This window comes from Bufo bufo, chromosome 3 (assembly GCF_905171765.1).
Source record: "Bufo bufo chromosome 3, aBufBuf1.1, whole genome shotgun sequence".
Classification (NCBI taxonomy): Eukaryota; Metazoa; Chordata; class Amphibia; order Anura; family Bufonidae; genus Bufo; species Bufo bufo.
Window position 1 is genome coordinate 525,133,364 of NC_053391.1, and position 21,322 is coordinate 525,154,685.

General features: G+C 45.9%; 1 long non-coding RNA gene across 1 annotated transcript; it reads right to left on the reverse strand.

Moving 5' to 3' along the window:
* Positions 1-2,717: 2,717 nt before the first annotated feature.
* LOC120993519 lies at positions 2,718-15,547 on the reverse strand. The gene is made up of 3 exons (XR_005777292.1): positions 15,482-15,547; positions 8,387-8,390; positions 2,718-2,798 (listed from the first exon to the last, which is right to left on the reverse strand). It is a non-coding gene; the product is annotated as an uncharacterized LOC120993519 (long non-coding RNA).
* Between the last annotated feature and the right edge of the window lie 5,775 nt (positions 15,548-21,322).

Below are 21,322 nucleotides of genomic sequence, written 5' to 3' on the forward strand. Positions count from 1 at the left end.
ATTTTTTTTAACCTAGAATTATAGTTTGGATCAGTGGGATAGGGGACAGGGTGGACCCCTTCAACCCCGAGCCAGTATTCACCCTTCTGCCCACAAATCTGACATGTCATTTTATGTGGTAATAACTTTGAAACACTTTAACTTATCCAAGCCATTCTGAGATTATTTTTATCATGACACATTGTACTTCATGACAGTTGTATATTTGAGTCAATATATTTCACCTTTTTTTTTTTTTTAAAAATACAAAATTTACAAGAAATTTGGAAAAATTCAATTTTAAAAATGCCAATTTCTCTGCTTTTAATACAGTATATTTATTACTTTACATTCCCCATATGTCTACTTTATGTTGGAATAATTTTAAAAATGACATTTTATTTTTTAGGACGTTAGAAGGCTTAAAATTTTAGAAGCAATTCGTAAAATATTTAAGAAAATTTCCAAAACCCACTTTTTAAGGACCAGTTCAGTTATGAAGTCACTTTGTGAAGCTTGCATAGTAGAAACCACTCATAAATGACCCAATTTTAGAAAATAAACCCCTCAAGTTATTTAAAACTGATTTAACAAACTTTATCAGCCCAAGAATAAAAGGAAAATGGAGATGACATTTCTAAATGTAACTTTTTTGGCAGATTTTCCATTTTTTTCAGTAACATGTCAAGGGTTAACAGCCAAACAAAACTCAATATCTATTCTTAATTCTGCAGTTATGCTGTAAGGGTACATAGCAAGGTGCATAAGAAAAGGAGCGCAAAGCATCCACAGCGGAATTCAGTCCAAAGTTTAGGAAAACTTTGATTCTAAACAAATCTGAATTTCTTTGCACTTCATGGTAACGAATCAGTTTTCCTAAAATGGTGGCTGCATATGTTAGAATTTAAAAGTAAGTGTAGAGGATACAGGAATGTGAGATCACCCATAATGTTGTGCAGCCAGCCAATCTGCAGGTAGCCATCCCCCTATGGTGTCACAGTTAAGCAGAGCCCTATAAATCTCTGATCTTATATGGTTGCTGCCATTTTCCTGTAAGCTGAGCATAGGGAGAGACAAGACACGACACACATGCACTAGGGATAGTGTTGCTGCAAACTGTTAACAGAGAGTGTAGGGCAATATTGGAGAGGGAGAGTGCAGGGAAACTGTTAGCTGTAGAGTTTTGCCTCTTGCATACAAGCGTTCCTCCTGCAGTGAGTCCGCATCGCAGCTCCCGACCTGACCTCCCAGCGCTGCCGGGGGTCACATAGCATTATATTCATTTATGATGCTATGTAACCCTTACAGTTCTGGAATGTATTGGATAACACTGGTATAATGCTGCCAGTGCTATCCAATACATTTCATAACTGTAGGGGTTACATAGTATCATAAATCAATATAATGCTATGGGAATCCCGTCAGTGCTGGGAGGTCAGGCCGGGTCCTGCAATGCGGAACGCTTGTCTGCAAGGGGTCTTACTGTACCATCAGTATTACAGGCAGTTCTAATTTATCATCGTGCACATAACTGTGCAGTGCACCAAAATTCATAGCTAATATGTTCTGTTAGCGATACAGTTGTAATACACTCTGACCAACAGACAGTTGCCTGGGTCCTCCAAAGGAATGGGCAGTGGCAAAAATGATGCTGTATCTGTCACAAATAGCAGAAGAAGGGATGGTGGTACCAGTTGCAGTAACTGGCCAGAGGTGCCACTGTCATCCAGCAGTCATGTTATTACCAACAATCCAGCTGTACTAGAATGGTTGACTCCCTCTTTAAAATCATCTCTAGTTACAACGGAAACACACAGCCAGGAATTGGGGGGTTTCTCTGACATCATGCTTAGTTGGCGTGGTCAGGAACTGCCTCTATGCCCTCACCTATCCTGATCATGCCTCTTGCTTTTGCTGCTCTGTCTATTAGCCAAGTAATGGTAGTTGTTGGCTCTGCTCCGCTTTTCAGTGACAATGACCTTTGTGAGGAGAGTCAGCAATTACAGGCCAGCACAGACTTGAAGGAGAGGTCTGCTATGGAAAGCTTTTGGTGCAACTTCAGATTATGACATTAGGGTGAGAGAACATGTAGCAATAGGTCAGTGATGTCTGCAAGAGATGGGTAAGGATGACACAAGTGACTCGCAAACATATGCTGATGATGATGTAACCGAACGCACGTGGGAGCTGGGTGAAGAAGGGGCATCATCATCATCATCATCAGGGCCGAGGCTGGCAGTGTGCCCGTGAGGGTAGAAGCAGTGGTAGATCTGGAGCCAAACAAGGGAGGGGGACACCGTCTGATATTCCGGAGACTACCTATTGTAGTACCCTGGAGCAGGGGTACTTTGAAGTCAGGACCCTTGTGGACATTTGCCTATTTTCCCTGTGCAAAGTTATAAACTTCTTACTTTATTTAATAGTTTACTTTGTTTAATACTGTGTAACTGCATTTTATATGTTGTGATATATATCCTGTTCATTTGCATTGTGTTTGCAGAGCACTGTTTAAAGGGTTAATTAATACTGAGAGACTCTTGGGACTTTGAATGAGAAAATTTACATTTTCTATAGTTACCATAGGGTTTAAAGAATAGCATGTTTTGGAGGGTAAAAGACAGATTTGATTACCACAAAAGCTAGACAGACTGATCTTTGTCTGGTTTAGCTCTGCTTTTATGTCTGAAAACCTGTTTATGTCTGGAAAAACTGCTATGTCATTGCCTTTGAGTATCATTGAAGCTCTAATGTAAGTCTATGATAGACAGGAATGTGTAACAATGTATCTGTTTGTGGTGAGTTTCTCCACTCCACCCCTCCTACTTGGAGTTTCTAGGTCAGCCAAAAACGGTATATGAGAAGAACAGTCAGATCCCTTAGTGTTCTGAAGTTAGGTAACAGTGCTCAGAAGAGGGGACTCTGCCACAATATTGAGTGACCAGAAGACACTGAGACGGGGATACTGTGCCACAGACCCTGGACCACCAGCATTTGACCAAGGTACCAGCCTTTCCTGAGAATAAAACCCTTCCTCTGCCAGGGAGGAGATTGGAGAAGCCAGGCTTAGGCCTCTTTCGCTACCTGGAAAGAAATCGTGTGGGGGTCACAGCTCTCTAGGACATACCGTTCCTGAGATATTCCCAAAAAATTATCTGCATTTGCCAATACAAGCCTGCAAGTCTTTATCTTCATATCCCAACTGCCATACACACGGTCACATGTCCCTTATCAGCGAATAGAAGCTTGCAGGCCCTTAGTTTCCACATACACATCATTTTACTCCATTTTTTCATAACAACCCAGCCATTTTTCTTCACTGCTGTAGGTCAGCTTTAGGCTAGGGCTACACGACAACATGTGTCGCACGACAATAAGTCGCACGGCACAATTACACGTGTCGCGTGACATTGATGTCGCACCAATGTCGTGCGACAATTTTTTTATATTGATAGCCTATGGTGTTGCACTGCGACATGTGACATGCTGTGACTGCGACGCGACAACATCTTGGATGGATTTTTTGCAACTGTCGTGTTGCAGTCGCAGCATGTTGCATGTCGCAGTACGACACCATAGCCTTTCATTATAAAAATTGCTGAGACAATATTGGCGGTACACACTCAGATTTGGTCACTGTCACTAGTGGGGTACCTCAGGTGTCAGTATTGGGCTCTATTCTCTTCAATATATTTATTAATGATCTTGTAGAAGGCGTGCATAGTAAAGTATTTATTTTCGCAGATGACACTAAACTGTGTAAAGTAATTTACACTGAAGAGGACAGTATACTACTACAGAGGGATCTGGATAGACTAGAGGCTTGGGCAGATAAGTGGCAGATGAGGTTTAACACTGACAAATGTAAAGTTATGCACATGGGAAGGAATAATGCAAGTCACCCGTACATACTAAATGGTAAAACACTCGGTAACACTGACATGGAAAGGATCTAGGAATTTTAATAAACAGCAAACTAAGCTGCAAAAACCAGTGTCAGGCAGCTGCTGCCAAGGCCAATAAGATAATGGGTTGCATCAAAAGGGGCATAGATGCCCGTGATGAGAACATAGTCCTACCACTTTACAAATCGCTAGTCAGACCACACATGGAGTACTGTGTACAGTTCTGGGCTCCTGTAAACAAGGCAGACATAGCAGAGCTGGAGAAGGTCCAGAGGAGGGCAACTAAAGTAATAACTGGAATGGGGCAACTACAGTACCCTGAAAGATTATCAAAATTATGGTTATTCACTTTAGAAAAAAGACGACTGAGGGGAGATCTAATTAATATGTATAAATATATCAGGGGTCAGTACAGAGATCTATCCCATCATCTATTTGTCCCCAGGACTGTGACTGTGACGAGGGGACATCCTCTGCGTCTGGAGGAAAGAAGGTTTGTACACAAACACAGAAGAGGATTCTTTACGGTAAGAGCAGTGAGACTATGGAACTCTCTGCCTGAGGAGGTGGTGATGGTGAGTACAATAAAGGAATCCAAGAGGGGCTTGGATGTATTTCTGGAGCGTAATAATATTACAGGCTATAGCTACTAGAGAGGGGTCGTTGATCCAGGGAGTTATTTTGATTGCCTGATTGGAGTCGGGAAGGAATTTTTTATTCCCCTAAAGTGGGGAAAATTGGCTTCTACCTCACAGGGTTTTTTTTGCCTTCCTCTGGATCAACTTGCAGGATGACAGGCTGAACTGGATGGACAAATGTCTTTTTTCGGCCTTATGTACTATGTTACTATGTTACAAAATGTTGTGCGACACATGTCGTTGTGTAGCCCTAGCATTAAAGGGGCAGGGCGCTGTGGAGGTCACTGTTAAAGAGGCGTTCACTGTGGATGTTACTCTTATGGGGGCAGGCCGCTGTGGAGGTCACTGTTAAAGGGGCGGGCACTGTGGAGGTCACTGTAAGGGGAGTGGGGTGCTGAGAAACCCACTGTTAAAGGGGCGGGCCGCTATGAAGGTCAAAGTTAAGGGGATGGGCTGCTGTGGAGGTACCATTTTAAAGTGCCTGGGCACTGTGGTGGGGGTCAGTATTAAGGGATGGGGGACTGTGGAGTTCACTGTTATAATGGTGGGGTGCTGTAGAGGTCACTGTTATGGGGCATACTGTCGATATCTTTTAACTACACACACAAATATTAAATGAAATAGATGAAATATAACTGTGCGAAGCCGGGTCCTTCTGCTAGTGGGTTCATAAAAGCAGTAGCAAGCAGGCATCATGCATAGGTGGAGGAAAAATGTGATACTAGGCAGTCTGGAAGTATTTCACAGTCACTGGGGGATGTTAGCGTGGCGATATGCAGGATGTGTGGGCAGAAAATGAGGCGTGGCAAGGGTGCTAATGTTGACAGCCCTGGCTCAACACATGGAGTGTCACTATAACATGGCATGGGAAAAACATGCCAAACATTTAGTTTTACAGCCTGATGCAACAAATGCTTCATCTACCACCGGGCTGCACCCCCACTCCAGCAGTCAGGACATCATTGGCTGCTGCGATGTTCGTGTCTGGCAGGGAGCTCCACCTACTGGAAGCTGTCGTTCCTTCCCATCGACTTCAATGCCGCTTATTGCTCCTGATGCTTCTCCTCCTGGTCACTTTTTTTTACAGCAATTGATCACCGAGGCGATTGCTAAAAGACAACAGTATACGTGCACTCATCCAGTGGCGCAGAAGCTGAACGTGCACCTGGCAAAGTTGCTGGTACTACAATCCCTCCCCTTTTCATGTAGTTGACTCTGCACATGACTAAGGGGTAGAAATAGCAGACTACATGGTGGATGATGCCTGTTTCTCTCCTCCATACACGCTGTACTAACTAACTTCACTTCCTCTCTACTCTCAACTAGACACACCCAAGCTATATATATTATGTGTTGCCAGCACCACCTAGGGGTGACTGGGTGAAATGACAATGCCAGCCTGATAATAGAAAATACCATACAATGCAAATAAATACATTAATAAGCAGATGTTTAAAGTGTCCCTTTTGCACAGATATGTGGGATGCTGCATATGCCAACAGTTCTCTAAAATGAAAATAAAACAAGTTTACTGGTGCTCTTACTTAATGTTGTGAGTATGCTGCAAGGAAGGTCAGTGCAGCAATGACAATTAAAATAAGTAAAAGAAGAATTTCTGTGCTTACTCTCTGACTGCACCTAAGTGCTAGTGACTAGAAGCGGGGTTCTACCACATCTGCTGTCGTCTAAGATGTAATAAGTATCTATATGTGACACTGTCACGCCTACCTGAACTTGTAGAGGAGAGTCCAGGAAGTTGATGTGTAGTGGTGAATACTTGTTAGTTCTCCCGATCCTCCAGTCCAGTAGAAGCAGTCAGGCTGTGTAGTTGGAAAACGTGCCCCGGCTGTTTTGGTCCACAACAGCTCCTGTAGCTATAAGCTAGCGTGATGTCACCGGTGCTCTCAGGGGCGGATGAACTACATGATAGGCCCGGGGATGCCTACCCAACTTGGGCCCCTCTCTCCATTTTAGTTTAGTTTTTTTTGCATGAAGAGGCTGTGGTGCTTCGTGAGTGCCTCAGTCTCTTCCTAGGCCATATGACATCTTCAAACAAAAAAAAAATACCCCAAATTGTGTCCTAAAAATTTGGTTGCCGAATTTAAAATACATATAATTATAATAAAAAAGACATGGAGGAGAATACAGCACCACATACCTCCTACATCCAGTGACATCTCCTGTCATGTAGACCTTCTCTTTCCTCTTCTCCTCCATTTGACCCAGACTGCCATGGCAAATTCGTTCACCCACATCTTGTCTCTACAGAGTTTGTAACACAGACCAGTTAGATTTCTCAATTTTTCCATCAACCTACCCGTCCTGGTGTCCCCATAGTGTCATCCTGCTACCACTCCCAATACTGTGCCCGTTGTGCTCCCCAATTCCCCAGGTGCTATACTGCTGAAAAAATTGTGACCCCAGGAAACATAATTGTGGTAATTTATTAAACTGGTGTAAAGTAGAACTGGATTTCCAAAAGAGCTGTCAAAAATGAAAGGTGGAACCTGATTGGCTGCTATGGGCAACTAAGCCAGTTCTACTTTTCACCACTTTGATAAATTTCCCCAAATGTCTCTATAGTGTCCACAGCAGCTATAATGTCCCCTAGAGTGCTCCCAGTAATAATAACAACCTATATTGTGCTCCAGACAAAAATCCCTGTATAGTGTCCCCAAAAATAATAGAATTGCCCCTACAGTGCCTCCCCAATAGCAACGCCCCATATAGTAATTTTCCCCACATTGACCCAACATAGTAATCCCCCCATAGTAATCTTCCCCCACACAGTACTTTTACCCAAACTGCCCCATATATTAGTTTGCCCCCACACAGTAATTTCCCCCCACATAGTAATTTCCACCACACTGCCCGCACACAGTAATTTTCCCCACACTGCCCCATATAGTAATTTGCCCACACATATTCATTTCCCCCACACTGCCTCAACACAGTAGTTTCCCCCCACACTGTAATTTCCCCCACATATTAATTTTCCCCACACTGCCCCCATATAGTAATTGCCCCACCTAGTAATTTCCCCACACTGCCCCACCTAGTAATTTCCCCACACTGCCCCACCTAGTAATTTGCCCCTACACTGCCCCCACATAGTAATTTCCCCCACACAGTAGTTTCCCCCACAATGCCCCCACATAGTAATTTGCCCCCAAAATGCCATATATAGTAATTTGCCCCCACATAGTAATTTGCCCGCACATAGTAATCCCTCCTATAATAATGTGGACCCCCACACAGCCCCCACATAGTAATCCATCCATAATAATTTTCCTCTACTTAGTAATTTGCCCCATACAGAAGCCCCAATATAGTAATTTCCCCCCGATGTACTCAATGCCTCTTCACTAATATGTCCTCCTGGGTGTCCCTACCCCACATGTCACCCAAAGTAGGCACATGAAATAAAAAATGGAAAAAAAAAATGAAAAGCTAAATACTCACCTATGTCCAGGGCCAGGTGCTTTTTTGCTGAGGAAGGCGGGATGAGGCAGTCGCAGGGCTGCATCCCGGCACAGGTGCGCAATGACATCATGCCCGCCTGTGCCAGGATTTCACTACCGCATAGGCCTCAGGCCTACTAGGTCTGAAGCCTATGGTGGTGATCGGCGATGGGGCAGGGAACTATGCTCTTCCGTGCCCCGCTGTGCTGGGTCCACGGCTGCCGACCCAAACGCCCCTATTGTAATCCACCACTGGGCGCCCTGATTAGGAGCACAAGCTTTTTTGAATATGAAAGGTGCTGCCGGCCGGGGCATGTTTTCCAACTACACAGCCTGACTGCTTCTACAGTACTGGAGGTTCGGGAGAACTATCAAGTATTCACCACTACACATCAACTTTACGGACTCTCCTCTACAAGTTCAGGTAAGCGTGACAGTGTTACATATAGATACTTATTACATCTTAGAGGACAGCAGATGTGGTAGAACCCTGCTTCTAGTCCCTGGCACTTAGGTGCTCTTGAAGAGTAAGTGCAGAAATTCTTCTTTTACTTCTTCTAAAATCATTGCAGCACTGACCTTCCTTGCAGCATACTCACAACATTTTTAAGTAAGAGTGCCAGTAAACTTGTTTTATTTTCATTTTAGAGAACTGTTGGCATATGCAGCGTCCCACATATGTGTGTAAAAGGGTCACTATAAACATCCGCTTATTAATGTATTTATTTGCATTATATGGTATTTTCTATTATCAGGCTGGCATTGTCACTTCACCCAGTCACCCCTAGGTGGTGCTGGCAACACATATATATAGCTGTGTCTAGTTGAGAGTAGAGAGGAAGTGAAGTTAGTTAGTACAGTGTTTATGGAGGAGAGAAGCAGGCATCGTCCACCATGTAGTCTTCTATTTCTACCCCTTGGTCATGGCCAGGCTAAGGAAGTACAGCGGACATTTATCTACAGCAGCCAAGCACAAGACCATAAGTCTATGTCTAAATATGAAGCAAGCCTAGTGAGGGTTACAGCCAGGGCCGGTGCAAGGATTTTTACCAACAGAAGCGAAGCTACATTTTGGCGCCCCCCACCTCGCAGCTCACCTGGCCCTGGTCCCCGTCTGCAGCAGCTGGCTTCTCCTCTGTGTGGTCCTGGTATCTTCTCTCTGCTTCAGACAATCGCTGGTTTGAGGACCATATTTTTCGCCCTCTAAGACACACCTAGGTTTTAGAGGAGGATAATAAGAAAAAAATATTTTCCATTACACCTCAGGTCAGACCAGCAATCAGACCCCCAATGTTAATCAGACCTCAGATCAGACCCCCATGTCAGACATCAGCCCCCATCCATCAGCCGCCCATGTCAGCCATCATGCTGCCATGTCAGCCATTAGCCCCCCATGTCAGCCATCAGCCCCCAATGTCACATTTCTCCCCCTCCATGTCAAATCACCCCCCCTATGTCACATCAGCCCTCCATGTCACATTTCTCCCCCTCCATGTCACATTTTTCAGCCCTCCCCCAGGGTGTGCCCTAAGGCAGTGGCGTAGGGATCGCCATAGCAGCCATAGCAATGGCTATGGGGCCCTACGCCACTGGGGGCCCGCCGCCGACTGAGGATTAAAAAAATAAAAATCAAATTCATGTGGCCAGCGGGCCGGCCGTGGTGCTGTGATAGGGGGCGGATAGGGGGCAGTCGGACTCGGAGCTGGAGGGCGGAGGTAGAGAGGCAGTCTGGGAGGTGATTGGCCGGAAGTGGAGGAGGCGGAGTCGCAGACTTGGAGTGGCACTTTCAAGAATAGGAAGCTGCGTGCGAGGTGAGCTGCTGGAGTGTGGGTGGGTCAAGTGCCGGGGCCCACTGCTCCTGGGGGGGCCCACTGTGCCAGCTCACTCCTGCAGCTGCATATGATCGGTCCCAAATGTCGCTGCCTGCATGTCCCGGCTTATGATAAGCCCGGCCATGCAGGCAGTGTGCTGCTGCCTCTCATTCACTGACTGTGCGATGCTGCCTCCTGGCTCCGCCTCCTCACACAGCCAGGGAAAAGAGCTCGGGAGCCTTGAGAGAGAGACACTTGCAGGAGGAGGGGCCGGGTCCCAGGAAAATAACCCTATCATTGCCTCCTCCTTCTGCAGTCCTCCTGACATGCCCCACGTTCTTCTGTGATCACCAGAGGGTGACCAGTGTGGCTGCTCCTGCCTTTCTACCATCCCTGCAGAGTTGTTTCCTGTCCTGCTTGCTGCTGGCCTGTCTTCAAGCTAGTAAGGTCCTTTTTTTTCCCTTCTTTTGTCCAGTTGTTTCATTTTAACCCCTTGAGGCTCAGCCATGTCACAGTGACTGAGCTTTTTCCATTAGCCAAATAGTGAGTCTCAGCCAGCACCACTCCCCTCCCATGATGTCCCATTTACTTCTAATTAGGACACGCTGTAAGATTTAGCATGGAGAAGTAGTACTTGTAATGCTAAATCTTTAGAGCGTGTCCTTAGTAGGTGTTGTCAGTAGTTACTGTCACTCAGCGCTGCTGTCACCACCAAGTATCGCTGATGACCCACCTTTAGGGTCTAGTCACACGACCGTAATTCTGGGTCCGCCTCCGTAATTTCAATAGGGCTGCAAAAGATGCGGACCGCAACAGTTGTCAGTGTTCCCTGTACAGAGAGAGAAGGGGGCCCGTATAGAAAGGATCAATATGAGGCTTCGTTCACATCACCGTTCAGCCATTCCATTCTCCTGCTCAGTTTAGGAGCAGGAGAACGGAAAGGACGGATTCGGAACATAACGGAGCCTACGGATCCCATAGACTATAATAAAGTCTGTTAGGTTTCCGCTCAGAAGATGATTTTGGAGCAGAAACAAAAGTAGTGCATGCAGGACTTTTGTCTCCGCTTCAAAAATCTTCTTATGAGCGAACACCTAACGGACCACATTATAGTCTATGGGGTCCTTAGGATCGGTTCGGCTCAGTTATGTGCCGAATCCGTCCTTTCCGTTCTCCTAGTCCTAAATGGAGCAGGAGAACGGAAAGGCTGAAAGGTGATGTGAAAGAAGCCTGAGTTGTCACTGGGTTTTCACCGCTGTCTCAGGAGGCTGCCTGCATGGCCCAGCTTATGATAAGCCAGGCCATGCAGGCAGTGTTGTGCTCCACTCACTATGCGGTGCTGAGCTGAGACAATGTATGGAGCGGACTGCGGCGGTGAGCCTGCCCCATACACAGCAGGTGCTGTGACGATCTCGCCATCGTATAAGTGTCTGTCCATATGTATGTCCCTGTCCCTGTGTGGGTGTGTGTCTGTCACCTGTGTCTGTGTGTCTCTCCCTGTGTGTCACCATCACCATGCCCACAGTGTTCCTATGTCTTGACACAGCTGCATCAGACGTTCTGTGCGGGGCAAGAAGAAGATGGAAGAGGAGGCAGCGCCACCAGCATGGAGTCCATGGGAGAGGCACAGGGAGGCACACTAAGGATGCAGGTAACACTACCACATGATCTACACTAGTGTTATCTGTGGTTTTTACATAGGACTGCAGGTAACACTACCACATTATCTACACTAGTGTTATCTGTGGTTTTTACATAGGACTGCAGGTAACACTACCACATGATCTACACTAGTGTTATCTGTGGTTTTACATAGGACTGCAGGTAACACTACCACGTTATCTACACTAGTGTTATCTGTGGTTTTTACATAGAACTGCAGGTAACACTACCACATTATCAGCTCTAGTGTTATCTGTAGTTTTACATAGGACTGCAGGTAACACTACTACATTTTCTGTACTCAGATAGCCAGTACTGTGTTATCTGTGTTGTTACATAGGGCTGCAGGTGATATCTACTACATTATCTATACTCAGAGAGTTATCACTATGAGACCGGTAAAAATGTGAAAATAAATACAAGACGGATCCGTTCTTGCAATGCATTTGTGAGACGGATCCTCATCTGGATCCGTCTCACAAATGCTTTCAGTCACATCAAAATCAGCGGATCCGGCGGGCAGTTCCGATGACGGAACTGCCCGCCGTATCACACTGCTGCAAGTGTGAAAGTAGCCTAGGTGGCTGTTTCTTCGCCAAAATGCCATTAACCATTACCACACCACACAAATAAATAAATAAATAATGCAGCTGCGCCTGCCAGGCTTGAGCAGGTATATGTGTGAATAGGGAAGATGCTGAGATCCGGCTGTACCTCAAGCCTGGCAGGCACAGCTGCATTATTTAAAGGGAGGGGGGGGGGGGGGCATAAATTTTTTTTGCTATGGGGCCCAGTCATTTATAGCTACGCCCCTGCCCTAAGGCAGACACTTGGTCTGCCTTATAGTAGCACCGGCCCTGGTTACAGCTTAATCTAGCCTAGACTTTCCAAGTCCTGGGACACAAATAGATAATTAGTGCGCAGAATTGTCCTTATTCACTAGAAGCCTTACGGGATATAGTGGAAACTTAAAAACCTGAATACTTCAGGAGTGCATCCTGCAAATAATGTAGCAGAAGACTAATACCTACCACTAGGGAGAATGCCCTTATTGGATAGCTCAAGATCAGTAGAAAACAGCATATTTAGTACCTGAGTGCTATAGTTGGGACTTAAAGTAAACATACTCAGTCTTTGCCTGTCAAGTAACAGCATTAGAAAATCCTTCCATTGACAATTGCCTAAACCTGATATAAGGATTGCAATTACCTTAACATCTGAATCATTACTGGTGCCATATGAATGCACTTTATCGATGGACTGTAACATCTGCCTTGAGACTATTGATTTAGTAAATGTTCAATTGTTTTACAACCACTGACTCTTCATTACTACTACTACTACACTCAACATTTGCACCTTACGGTGCTGGCGTCACGAACACAGGGGCCCAGCCACCAATGCACCTTAAACACTTACACTATCAAGGGCACCTCAACTTCCATCTGGCTGGTGTTACCTGCAATAGAGAGTGCCCCGGATGATTTAGTGCTGTCTTTCCATCCAGTGCACTGTCGGCCCAGGGAGGCTCTGCTAACTGTGAGTACAAACAATTACTATCCCCATCGGCCCACCGTGAGCCTCAGGTGTTTCCCCTGAGGACCCGATACGTCGCATATGTGCCCACGCAAGGTGGAGAGTACCAGCTCTGCAAACCTACATTGAGCAGAAGGTGGGCCAGTCCTTGGGCCTCTTGGTGTCTGGGAGAGTTCACGACAGCGCTGATGTATGGAGTTGCGTAGCGCCCTGAAGTCTGGACATTTGTGGACATTTTGCCCCTGTTTCCCTATGCAAAGTTATAATCTTCTTACTTTAGTTCACTTGAAAGGGTTAATATACAGGGAGTGCAGAATTATTAGGCAAGTTGTATTTTTGAGGATTAATTTTATTATTGAACAACAACCATGTTCTCAATGAACCCAAAAAACTCATTAATATCAAAGCTGAATATTTTTGGAAGTAGTTTTTAGTTTGTTTTTAGTTTTAGCTATTTTAGGGGGATATCTGTGTGTGCAGGTGACTATTACTGTGCATAATTATTAGGCAACTTAAAAAAAAACTAATATATACCCATTTCAATTATTTATTTTTACCAGTGAAACCAATATAACATCTCAACATTCACAAATATACATTTCTGACATTCAAAAACAAAACAAAAACAAATCAGTGACCAATATAGCCACCTTTCTTTGCAAGGACACTCAAAAGCCTGCCATCCATGGATTCTGTCAGTGTTTTGATCTGTTCACCATCAACATTGCGTGCAGCAGCAACCACAGCCTCCCAGACACTGTTCAGAGAGGTGTACTGTTTTCCCTCCTTGTAAATCTCACATTTGATGATGGACCACAGGTTCTCAATGGGGTTCTGATCAGGTGAACAAGGAGGCCATGTCATTAGATTTTCTTCTTTTATACCCTTTCTTGCCAGCCACGCTGTGGAGTACTTGGACGCGTGTGATGGAGCATTGTCCTGCATGAAAATCATGTTTTTCTTGAAGGATGCAGACTTCTTCCTGTACCACTGCTTGAAGAAGGTGTCTTCCAGAAACTGGCAGTAGGACTGGGAGTTGAGCTTGACTCCATCCTCAACCCGAAAAGGCCCCACAAGCTCATCTTTGATGATACCAGCCCAAACCAGTACTCCACCTTGCTGGCGTCTGAGTCGGACTGGAGCTCTCTGCCCTTTACCAATCCAGCCACGGGCCCATTCATCTGGCCCATCAAGACTCACTCTCATTTCATCAGTCCATAAAACCTTAGAAAAATCAGTCTTGAGATATTTCTTGGCCCAGTCTTGACGTTTCAGCTTGTGTGTCTTGTTCAGTGGTGGTCGTCTTTCAGCCTTTCTTACCTTGGCCATGTCTCTGAGTATTGCACACCTTGTGCTTTTGGGCACTCCAGTGATGTTGCAGCTCTGAAATATGGCCAAACTTGTGGCAAGTGGCATCTTGGCAGCTGCACGCTTGACTTTTTTCAGTTCATGGGCAGTTATTTTGCGCCTTGGTTTTTCCACATGCTTCTTGCGACCCTGTTGACTATTTTGAATGAAACGCTTGATTGTTCGATGATCACGCTTCAGAAGCTTTGCAATTTTAAGAGTGCTGCATCCCTCTGCAAGATATCTCACTATTTTTGACTTTTCTGAGCCTGTCAAGTCCTTCTTTTGACCCATTTTGCCAAAGAAAAGGAAGTTGCCTAATAATTATGCACACCTAATATAGGGTGTTGATGTCATTAGACCACACCCCTTCTCATTACAGAGATGCACATCACCTAATATGCTTAATTGGTAGTAGGCTTTCGAGCCTATACAGCTTTGAGTAAGACAACATGCATAAAGAGGATGATGTGGTCAAAATACTAATTTGCCTAATAATTCTGCACGCAGTGTATATACATTTTATATGTATTTTGTGATATATATCTTGTTCATTTGAACTGTATTTGTGAGGCACTGTCGAAAGGGTTAATGAATACTGAGACTTTTGGGAGTTTGAATGAGAAGGTGGTAATTTTCCACAGCTGCCTAGTGTTGAGCATGAATATTCGAATTTCAAATTTTAAACGCGAATATCGCCACTTAGAAAATTTGAAAATATTTAGAATATAGTGCTATATATTTGTGTTCAAATCATGAATTTATCGCAAGTTTATTGCGAATATATTACATTGCCGATTTTCGCAATTAAGTAAACAATGACTTAATATTCGGCCAAAAATTTGCAAAATATTGCGTTTTGGAATATTGCTTATGCCGCTCAGCACTACAGCTGCCATAGACTTTGAAGAAGAGCATGTTTTGGAGAGAAAAAGCCACACTTCTTTACCACCAAAACCAGATAGACTGACCTTTTGAATGTCTGGTTTAGCTCTGTTGTTATGTCTGGAAACTTGTTTTTGTCTAGAAAATGTGCTGTGTAATTGCCATTGGGTATGATTGGAGCTCTAATGTAAGTCTATAACAGATGGAAATGGTAACTTTGTAAATGTTTGTGCTGAGCTTCTAAACTCTACCCCTCCAACTATACGGTTCTAGTTTAGCCAGAAACTGTATGTGAGGAGAGCAGTCAGAGCCCCTAGTGTTCTGTAGTTAGGGACTAGTGGGAAACTCATGCCAGTCTGCGTGACTGCTCAGAAGAAGATGCTGAGATGGGGATGCTGAGCCACAGACCATGGGTCAGCACCTCTGCGAAGAACTACCCGGACTACTGAGGGCTGCATCATTTGACCAAGGTACCAGCCTTCTGAAGAGAGAGTGGGACAACTAGCTCAAGCCTTTCCTGAGCATTAAACCCTTCTTCTGCCAGGGAGGAGACTGGAGAAGCCTACCCTATGCCTTGCCTGTATTGTTTTGCACCTGAATTCTTCCAGTAAAGAAGCACACTGGTTTATTGCAGATCTTGACTCTCTGGACTTATTTCACATTGGGGTGCACTATGACTTGACATCCCATCCAGAGAGCAGCAACACATGGTGACACCTTGAGAGTGTCCAGGGGACCCAGCGTAACATTAGGACCACTCCAAACCTAGCCACTGCAGTTGTAGCTAAAGAAAATATATGTCATTCACAGGCCACTTGGTAAATGTTGTTCCGGCCCAGATGCACCAGCAATTTGGCAAGGTGACGGCAATGCCTAGAGATGGCCTTGCAGTTCGCCCGGAAGTCGGTTTGCGGCAAACTTTGCTAGTTCGCGGTTCGCCAAACATGCGAACATATGGTGATATTCGCCGGCGCCATATTCTTTGAAATTGTGAAGAACTTTGACCCATGACACATCCATCAGGTGGTACAGGACATCCAATTGAGACATTTCAGCACATGGACATACCCCCTACCTTATAAATACACCTGATCTGGCTGACATTTTACATTCTATCTTTTGTCAGTGTAGGGAGAGGTTGCTGTGTGGAGCAGGGACAGACTGTTAGAGTGTTAGTGACACAAATCGCTAGCTAATAGGTCCACAAAAGTCCTTTTAAAGACTGGTATAGGTGTGCTATTGTTTGGTGTGCAGTATATAGGGGTGTAATACACTTATAATATACTTTCTAATATAAAAAGCATATTATAGTGGATTTGTATAGTGCAGCATTGTGACTGGTGACCGGTTCTGCAACAATACTACAACTACAAATGCAGAGTGACAAATGCAATTAGAGAAAAGTATTATAACTGGTGTGATTATAGACCAGTGGCCCCCAAAACAACATATTGAAGCAGGGTGTTATATAAGACTATACTTTTCAAATAGTGGATTTGGATACTGTAGAAATTTATCTGCTTTCACTGCGTTACCTCTGCTACACATGCAGCCAGCCAGTCGCAGGGGCAACACGCGAGGTGCACGGTGGACCGATGAGGGGGCAAATAGTATAACACACAGTTCATCAGTTTACTCACGGTTAGCAGAGAGCCTCCCTGGGCTGGCAGCACAGTGTTGAGGTGGACAGCACAAAATCCTCCGGGGCACGCTCTGTGGTAGGCAGCATCAGCCAAGATGGTGGTTGAGGTGCCCTTGATGTTAGGGGTGCTTACGGTGCTTGTTACGGCTGAGTCCCTTGATGGTTTTTGTCGTGACGCCAGTACCGTTAATGGTGGTACAACCATAGGTAGTAATAATGAGGTAGACAGTGGTAAGATGCAACTCACAACTTTTACTTTGGATGTCTTTCGGTTGCAGCAGTACAATTATGCAGTCTCTAGATGGTACAGAGTTAATTCTGCAAATCCACTGTTTCTAGGCTTTTTAGGTTTCTTAGTTTTGGAGCAGTGGGTTAGGTGTACCTGGTTCCATTAGATGTGTTGGATCCTATTCCTTGACTTTCCCTACAAGCTGAATATTTTAGACAAGAAAACTCAACTGTCTCTTAGAAGTTTGGTGTGGCTGCCTGAAGCTATAAAATCTCCACCATGCAGAGGTGTCTGTGGCCCTCAATAATGGCTCTTATCACCGATGAATTCCTAGGAATGCTTGTTTCTTTTCCAGGGAGGCAAACTCTTCTCCTATTGGTCAGGGATGCAAGTCTACAGTCCAGCTACAGAAGGAGAACGCTCTTCTGCGCCTCACATCTGAGTATCACCTCCTAGCGAAGTTGGCTCCACTCACTAATCTGTGTCATGAAGTCTTCACTCTATCTTCTCTCCCACCAATCTGATCTGACTACCTCAGATCTGCTCTCTTCTGAACTACATTTTCCTAGCTATCCTGATCCTCAACTCCCTCCTGGTCTCAACTAGGATCTCAACTGAACACCCTCACTAGGCCTAACCTAGGTATATATAGGACCTGAACTTTATTCCCATCTAGTGGCGGGATGTATAAATTTCACTTAATAGGCTTGTTAACAGGGATTTTGCAGATACACAAATGCAAAGTTATACATTACAACCTAGAGCTTGTAATAGAGTAAAAAGTGTTTTTAAGCAGTGCCCACACACACGTAGTGGAACGCTTCACACACAGTGAGAAAATTTTAAGGAATTAAATTTTTTATAACTGGTGTGATAGACCAGTGGCCCCCAAAATGACATATTGAAGCGGGGTGTTATATAAGAATATACTTTTCAAATGGTGTATTTGGGTACTGCAGAAATTTATCTGCTTTCACTGCGTTACCTCTGCTACACACAGTTAGAAAATTCAAAGGAAAACATTTTTTATAACTGGTGTGATTATAAACCAGTGGTCCCCAAAACGACATATTGAAGCAGTGTGTTATCTAAAAATATACTTTTCAAATAGTGTATTTGGGTACTGCAGAAATGTATCCGCTTTCGCTGCGTTACCTCTGCTACACACAGTGAGAACATTTCCAGGATTTTTTTTTTTTTTTATAACTGGTGTGATAAACCAGTGTCCCCCCAAAACGACATATTGAAGCAGCGTGTTATATGCCTTCTTCCACATACACTGTGCTTCTCTAGAGACTTTTGTTACCGGGTCATTTAAAAAATGACAGGCAGAGGAAGAGGCAGGCCCTTCCGCAGGGGTGGTAGGGGTAGGGCAGGAGCACCAGGCCGGAGCCAAAGTGGGAAGTTGCAGAAGGTGCGTTCAATTACGTCAAAGGACGCACCAGACTTTGTTGAGTGGCTCACTCAGCCTTCCGCTTCTGCACCCTCCTCATCCTCTCTATCTGCACCCTCTTCACTCGCTTCTGTGTGCACCCCCAAAGACACCACCGCAACCACCACCATATACCCTCCGCTTGAGTCACAGGAATTATTTTCCGATCCATCACAAGACATTTCCGATGCGCAGCCATTCTTGGCATCGAATCAGGGTGGCGACCTCTTCCTCCTCCTCTGCCTTTGCCTTGTGCTTCCACTGTGCCCCCGCTATCAGGTGGGAATGCCACCACCAGCGCGTCTACCAGCGGGCGCTTGTACTCACGCATCTTACGATCATGTTCCAGTGATGGAATTAAGGACGGTACATTTTCCTTGTAACGGGAATCCAGCAGTGTGGCCACCCAGTAATCAGCACAAGTTATAATGTGGGCAACTCGGCGGTCATTGAGGAGACACTGCAGCATGCAATCGCTCATGTGTGCCAGGCTGCCCAGAGGCAACGAAAATCTGTCCTCTGTGGGAGGTGTATCGTCTGTGTCCTCTGTATCCCCCCCAGCCACGTACCAGTGATGGCCATGAGCTGGTTTGGGTGCCACCCTGCTGTAAACACGGTTCCTCCTCCTCTATTGTCCTCCTCCTCACTCTCTACCTCATCATCCTCTAGTACTGTGCCCTGGCTGGACAATTGTGTACCTGGCGTTTGTGGGTGCATAACCCACCCTCGGAGCAACTTATTAATGACTGGTATGAAACCCTATGAAATGATCCCTGTTCCTCCTCCTCCTCCTGTGCCACATCCTCTTCCATCATCACCAGAAGTGTTTTTTCAAGGAGGCATAGAAGTGGGATAGCAACGCTGAGAGAGGCGTTATCGGCACTGGCCATGTTGGTGGAGTACTCGAAACAGTGCAACAAGGAACACAGGTCTCGCATGTAGGCCCAGTCATTGGTGGTGAAGTGGTGCTGTTCTGCAGAGCGACTCGCCAGTGCGTGCTGCAGCTGAAACTCCACTATCGCCTGCTGCTGCTCGCACAGTCTGGCCAGCATGTGCAAGGTGGAGCTCCACCTTGTGGGCTTGTCGCATATGAGGCGGTGAGCGGGAAGGCTGAAGTTACGCTGCATCGCTGACAGGCAAGCAGCAGGGTGAGAATGTCGTAAGCGCGCACAGATGGCCCGCACTTTCTGCAGCAGCCCTAACATATCAGGGTATTTTTTAAGGAACCTCTGCACCACCAAATTCAGCACATGCGCCAGGCAAGGGATGTGCGTCAAACCGGCTAGTCCCATAGCTGCTATGAGATTTCGCCCATTATCACACACCACCAGGCCAGGTTTGAGGCTCACTGGCACCAACCACTCATCGGTCTGTTGTTCAAGGCCCATCCACAGCTCCTGCGTGGTGTGGGGTTTGTCCCCCAAACAGATAAGTTTTAAAACTGCCTGCTGTCATTTACACCTGGCTGTGCTGAAGTTGGTGGTGAAGGTGCTACGCTGACCGGATGAGGAGGCGGTAGAGGATGAGGATGCGGAGTAGGAGGAAAAAGAAACAGGAGGCAAACTGAAGTGCCCTGCAATCCTCGGTGGTGGAAGGACATGCGCCAAACTGCTATCCACCTCAGGCCCAGCCGCCACTGCATTTACTCAGTGTGCTGTTAGGGAGATATAACGTCCCTGACCATGCTTACTGGTCCACGTATCTGTAGTTAGGTGGACCTTGCCACAGATGGCATTGCGGAGTGCACACCTGATTTTGTCCTCCACTTGGTTGTGCAGGGAAAGGGATGGCTCGTCTGGAAAAGTAGTGGCGGCTGGGCACGACGTACTGTGGGACAGCCACTGCCAACAGGCTTTTAAAACTCTCCGTCTCCACCAGACAAAATGACAGAATTTCAAAGGCCAGTCATTTTGAAATGCTGGCATTCAGGGCTAGGGATCGTGTGTGAGTAGGGGTGGTACTTCCTCTTCTGCCCCAGTGTTTGAGAGATGGAGAGCTGAACGCTTCTGTGGGACATTGTAGAGCTGCTCGGCGACCCAGGTGGTGGTGTTGCTGGCAGATCCTCTGTTTGCGGGGTGGCAGGTGCCACTGTCACTCCAGAGGTGGATGAAGAGGCCGAGATTGCAGCAGAAGAGGAAGCAGGAGGAGGCAGAGACCTTTCTTGATTTTTGAGGTGTCTAGTCCACTGCAGCTCGTGCTTTGCACTTAGATGCCTGGTCATGCAGGTTGTGCTCAGGTTGGGAACATTTATGCCTCGCTTCAGGCTCTGATTGCACAGCATGCAAACCACTCGTGTCTTGTCGTCAGCACATTGTCTGAAGAACTGGCACGCCAGGGAACTTCTTGGAGCTGGCTTTGGTGTGCTCGGTCCCTTGCTGCGGTGGGCAGTAGCAGGTGTACTTTCTAGGAGACGGCCGCTCCACTTTTGCACCCTGTTCCCTCTTCTGCTGTGCTGGTGGCTCTGTGCGACCCCCGCCTCTTCCTCTGAACTACACAGGTCACTCGCATGACCTTGATTCCATGTGGGGTAGAGTACCTCATCGTCCTCCACATCATCTTCCCCCCAGTCTTCACCCCTGCCCTCCTTGTCGGTCTGCACACTGCAGAAAGCCACAGCAGTTGGCACCTGTGTTTCGTCATCATCCGAAAAGTCCTGCGGTGGTCCTCCCATGTACTCATCTTGAAAAATAGGTGGTTGGGCATCGGTGCAATCAATCTCTTCCACTTCTGGGGCAGGGTTATATAGATGGCCCTGGGAAACCCTGCTAGAAGAGTCTTCAAAAAGCAGAAGAGAGTTC